Genomic DNA, 6,236 nt, shown 5'->3' with positions numbered 1-6,236 from the left:
CAACTGAAGTATGACAACCTGACGAACATTACGTCAGCTGTGTAGTGTTTGTCAGGTTGTCATACATCAGAAATAAATTCAATAGTCCATGGAAGTATGGTACCTTTTGAAGCAGTCTTTCATGCAGAGGCCAGGTTTGTCGGGGCAGGTGTCACATTGGTAAATGGTGTCCTTGCGTATTCCCCTTCGGTAACACACTCGGCACTTCTTTTGTGACTTACCTTTTTTTCCGCTGTGAGGGATCTGCCCCAGGAAATGCTGGCCAGGTACAATTCTAGGTCCTTCAGTTCCAGAAGTAGAGGGGCCCGCTCCACCACCACTGCCAAATATCAGGGCCTTGATAACTGTCTCCTGGAAGTGAAGGTACGACGTAGAAGTCTGGCCTGCACATTTTGACAGAAGGAAAGCGTTGTGCATTGCCATCTGAACAATGTGCACGGCCGGCTTCTTATACCATACCTTGGCCTTTCTCAAAGCACTGTACGGCTGGAGGACTTGATCGGAGAGATCAACTCCCCCCATGTACTTGTTGTACCCCACTACACAGTCTGGTTTGGCGACCTGTGTAGTGGAGCCTCTTACAGTGCTGAGGGTGCTGCCATCACCATGTATGGTGGTCAAGAGAAGGACATCCCTCTTGTCCTTGTACTTGACCACCAACAGGTGGTCGCTACATTGGGCTCTGCTCTCACCCCTTCTGAGCAGCTGCCCACTTAGCGCCTTTGGGAGGCCTTTCTGATTTTTGCGGACAGTACCGCAAGCTGCGGTATGTCGCGCAGAGAGGGACTTGAAGAGCTGGTTACTTGTATAAAAGTTATCCACGTACAGGTGATAAACTTTATCCAGCAGTGGGTGCACCAAGTCCCACACAATTTTCCCACTCACTCCCAGAACAGGGGGGCATTCAGGGGGTTCAATCCAGGAGTCCTTCCCTTCATAAACTCTATACTTGTGAGTGTACCCTGAGGTACTCCCCCAAAGTTTATACAGCTTGATCCCGTACCTGGACCTTTTACTGGGCAGGTACTGCCGGAATCCAAGCCGCCCCTTAAAAGAAATTAAGGACTCATCCACGCAGATGTCCCTTTGGGGCACGTGCACTTCACCAAACTTGTTGAAGTGCTCGATGACCGGCCGAACTTTGAAAAGACGATCAAAGTTTGGGTCATCGCATGCAGGACACATTGCATTATCTTGGTAATGCAAGAACTTGCGGATGGCCTCAAAACGTGTCTGGGTCATGACCATTCGGAACACTGGAGTGTTATACAAAACGTCAACACTCCAGTATTGCCGAACCTCTGTTTTTTTCAGGATCCCCATATGAAGGACCAGGCCCCAAAACTTCATCATTTCTTCTGCGTCTACAGGAGACCAGTTAGAAAATGATGAAGAGGGGTTTTGTTCCAAAAATTGATGAGCATACAAATCAGTTTGGCCCACCATGAGGTTTATAAAATCCTCAGAGAAAAAGACTTTGAAAAAGTCTATTTCTGTGAGGCCGGTGGTGTCAAACTTGATTCCTGATTCCGCCACGAAATCAGGAATCAGTGGCTCAACATTTTCGGGGGGCGAGGTCCATATGGGGTCAGTAGTGGGGGGCGCTGGAACATCTTCTCTCCTGCGACGACTGCGGGGCGGTCCAGCAGCACCTGAGGAGGAAGAGGAGGAAGAAGAGGAGGAAGAGGAGGACGATGAGGCGTCGGAAAAGTAAAGAAATGTGGGATCCTCGCCCTCGCTGTCAGTCTCAGTGTCGGAGGCAACAATAGCGTATGCCTCCTCCGCTGAATAGCAAGTTTGGGATGAGCCGGACATTTTTTTTTTCTCGTGTATGTGGTGCGTGTGTGTCAGTACTTTATTTAGAGTGTGTGTGTGTCAGTGTGCTTGGTGTGAATTTTTTTTTTCTGAAAAAAAAAAGAGAAAAAAAGGAACTACCGTAGGTGGTGCAAACAGCGAGCACGAGTGCGGATCGGTGAACTATGTCACCTATCAACTCTCGGCAGCTGATGGGTGTGTGCGCGGATGTGGTGCAAAGGTGGGGGGGGAGAATTGACAGGGGCAAGAAAAAGTCCTGAAAAGCAGCGAGCACGGACGTTGATCAGTGACATAGACACTGCTCAGCGCTCGGCCGCTGCAGGACGCACGTAAAAAAAAAAACTGGGGGGGAGGAGGATTGGGGGTAAAAGGAGGGGGGGGGGAGGGGGGGAGAGGGGTGAATGAGGGGAGAACAGAGATGGACTTACCAAAGTCTTCTCTGTTCTTCTTTCAGCAGGATCAGCTGCAGGTTCTGGAAGAGGCTCTGGAGCAGGATCCGCAGCAGCTGGATAAGGAGCTGGAGACCCAGGACCCTGGAGACAGCAGCAGGACGCCGAAGCTGGAGACCCAGCAACCTGGAGACAGCAGCAGGATGCCAGAGCAGGAGATCCAGGACCCTGGAGACCGCAGCAGGATGCCGGAGCAGCAGCAGTGACTGGAGCAGGTAGGAGAAAGGTCTTGTAGTGTAACAGAAGATTCTGTGGCACTACAAGGCCCAGCACAGCGCAGATCAGATGTGACCGCTCTGTAGAAATCCTCACCAAGTGTGAGGATCTGCAGGGCGGTCACAGGGGGGTGACAGGGTGGTGACAGGCAGGTCACCGGCTCGTCACCACCCGGTCACCTCCCGGTCAGGTACTCTGATTGGTGCGATCGATGATGACATCGATCGCACCAATCAGAGATGGCAGGGGCCTGGGCAGCATCACAAGGGGTCACAAAGAGGTGACAGGCAGGTCACAAGCCGGTCATCGCCCTCTGACCGCCCTGTCACCTGTGTTCAGGTACTCTGATTGGAGCGATCGATGTCATCATCGATCGCTCCAATCAGACCTGGCTGGGGCTTATTTGACATCACAGGGGGTCATGGGGAGGTGACAGGCAGGGTTACTAGGCAACAGCCTAGGATCAGTGCTCTTAGGAGCACCGATCCTAGGCTGCACATCACTGTTTCCGGCAATCTGATTGCCGGAAACAGTGAGAAATGCTGTGATTGGCTGTTCAGAATTGAACAGCCAATCACAGCGATCGTGGGTGTGAAGGGGCGGCGACACCCCCAAGATGCTGGCGCCATCTACCCTAAGGTAAGATGGCACCGGAATTTTAATGCTATCACCGCGACTTCGGTCGCGGTGCCGCATTAAAGATAGGGCGTATTAATACGTATCTGGTCCATAAGGCCCAGGGCACAGATACGTACTAATACGCCCTATGTCGTAAAGGGGTTAAAGTCTGGTGCGACCAGGACCGGTTGTTTACACAGTGCTGACTTCAATAGTTGGAACGTGGTCTCTGTTTTCTCCCTCCACTTCCCCATGGTTGACCTGGTGTCTTTTAGGAGATCCGTCAGTGGTGCAGCCATCATGGCAAAATTTGGGTTAAACTGCCGGTAATATCCCACCATTCCCAGGAATGCTCTCACTTGCTTCTTGGAGAGCAGTTGCGGGCAGGTCTGGATTGCCTCCACTTTATTAACTTGCGGCTTTATTTCGCCTCTCCCGACGACATAGCCCAAGTACTTGGCCTCCTCTTTTCCAAAGGTGCATTTTTTCAGATTTATTGCAAATCCCGCCTTCCTTAGAGCATCCAGAATGGGCTGTAGTTTAGTTCTAAAGTCTGGGCTAAAAACTACAATGTCGTCAAGGTAGGCTGCGGCATACTTCTTATGTGGGGCTATGATCCGATCCATAGCCCTCTGGAAGGTGGCTGAGGCCCCCTGTAACCCAAATGGCATCCAAGTGTATTGAAAGCACCCATCTGGGTGTAGAGAAAACCGTCTTCTCCTTGGCCACCTGGGACATGGGGATCTGCCGATAGCCCTTCGTCAGGTCGAGAGTGGTGATGTATCTCGCCGGTCCAAGCCTTTCGATGAGTTCGTCAACGCGGGGCATCGGGTACGCATCACACTTGGACACCTCATTCAGCCGGTGCTAGTCATTACAAAACCTCCACTCTCCGTTGGGTTTTGGTACGAGTACGATTGGGCTCGACCACCCACTCTTTGACTCCTCTATCACATCGAGGTCTAACCTCGGCCGAGATCATTTCCCGGCGTGCTTCCGGAACCTGATACGGCTTCAGATTCACTCTTACATGTGGTTCTGTTAACTCGTCATGCTCTACCACCTGAGTATGCTCCGTCAACTCTGAGAACAGCTCCCGATTCCACTATAGTAGTTCTCGACACTCTTGCTTCTGGGCTGGCAATAGAGTCTCTGAAATAGTGACCTCTTCCACCTTGCCTTCGGGAGCGGCTCCCAGGCAAGGAGTTTCCACAGGCTCCCGGTTCCGCCACAGCTTGAGCAAGTTCACATGGTATACTTGGTGCGGCTTTCTTCAGCCATGCTGGTGGACTCGGAGTTCACTTAACTGAGTTTCTCCACCACCTCATATGGGCCCTGCCACTTGGCCAGGAACTTACTTTCGACAGTGGAAATGAGAACCAGAACACTATCCCTGATCAAGGTCACCAGACTCCTGGAGTCCAACAGCCCATCACTCCATTAACGAACATGGCACACCCCTGCGGCCCCTCGCCGTGTCGACAGTTCACACTGCATGTTGGGTAAGCATAGTATGAACATCATCTGCCTAGGTTCAGCAGATGTATGACACTGGGCGGCTACGTGTCCCGGACTGCGACATCGCCAACAAATCACATCCTTCACAACAGACCTTGCAGTCTCTTCAGTGGAAATGGAATGCCATCAGTTGTAGCTCTGAATCCCTTCCATGGTGAACCTATCCCCTTTTGGGCACTCCAGTAAGGGTAGGTGGCTATGTCGGGTTTCCCCAGGGATTTTTCGACCACTTGGTATCTTTCTACCAGACCTACGAGATTGTCTGCGTCCGGGGGTCACCTTGGGCAAACCAGGTCTGCATCGGCCTGGTTAGGGAATGGATGAACCTGTCCATCACCACACGCTCAACCATCTGGGCAGGAGAGGAAGACACTGGCTGCAGCCATTTTTGTACAAGATGTAACAAGTCGAACATCTATGAGCGTGGAGATCTGTCGCCAGCATACGCCTAGTGGTGGACCCTTTGTGCTCTGACAGACATAGTCACTCCTGAGCGTGCCAATATTTTGGTTTTTAATTTGGCGTATTCCTTTGCGTCCTGTAAAGTCAGATCGTAATAAGCCTTCTGCGGCTAGAATTGGGGGCTTTGTGGGCAGTACACAATGTTAGTACTAGTATAGTTGGCTATCATACAGTGTGAGGGGTATTATACTGTGTACACAGGAGATGTGGGCCATTATAGTGTATACTAGATGGTGGCCCGATTCTAATGCATCGGGTATTCTAGAATAGGTATGCGGCCGACCGGGCGCAATCAGCAGAGCTGTGTTTAAATTTGGGGCCAAAATCGCTGATTGGTCGCGTTCGGCAATCGCGACCAATCAGCAAAGCGGTGTTTAAATTTGGCAGCAATATCGATGATTGGTTGCGGGCGGCGTCCGCAACCAATCAGCGAACCATGTTAGTGAGGACTGGAGAGCGTGTTTAAATTTGGCACCAAAATCGCTGATTAGTCGCGACCAATCAGCAGAGCGGTGTTTAAATTTGGCGCCAATACTGCTGATTGGTCGCCGGCCGCGATCAAACAGCAGAATGTTGTTTAAATTTGACCAATCAGCAGAGCGATGCAGAGCGGGGTTTAAATTTGGCGCCAAAATCGCTGATTGGTCGCCGGCCGCGACCAAACAGCAGAGTGTTGTTTAAATTTGGCGCCAAAATCGCTGATTGGTCGAGGCCAGCGACTGCGACCAATCAGCAGAGCGTTGTTTAAATTTGGCGCCAATCAGCAGTGCGGTGTTTAAATTTGGCACCAAAATCGCTGATTAGTTGCGACCGCGACCAATCAGCAAAGAGGTGTTTAAATTTGGCAACAATAGTGCTGATTGTTAGCGGCCGGCGACCGCGACCAATCAGCAGAGCGATGCAGAGCGGGGTTTAAATTTGGCGCCAAAATCGCTGATTGGTCGCCGGCTGCGACCAATCAGCAGAGCGGTGTTTAAATTTGGCACAACAAGCGCAGATTGGTCGCGGCCGGTGGTTGCTGACATCCAATTGGTCGCGGACGCTATTTAAAATTGCCGCACAAATCGGTGATTGGTCGCTGTCTTGGCCCGCGACCAATGACTGATCTTGGCGCCAAAGTTAAACACTATTGTGCTGATTCGTCGCGGACGCTGACCG

This window comes from Phyllobates terribilis, unplaced genomic scaffold (genome assembly GCF_046119375.1).
Source record: "Phyllobates terribilis strain yellow unplaced genomic scaffold, ASM4611937v1 Scaffold_310__1_contigs__length_2243716, whole genome shotgun sequence".
Taxonomy (NCBI): Eukaryota; Metazoa; Chordata; class Amphibia; order Anura; family Dendrobatidae; genus Phyllobates; species Phyllobates terribilis.
The sequence above is the reverse complement of the archived record's forward strand: the minus strand, read 5'-3'. Positions refer to the sequence as shown.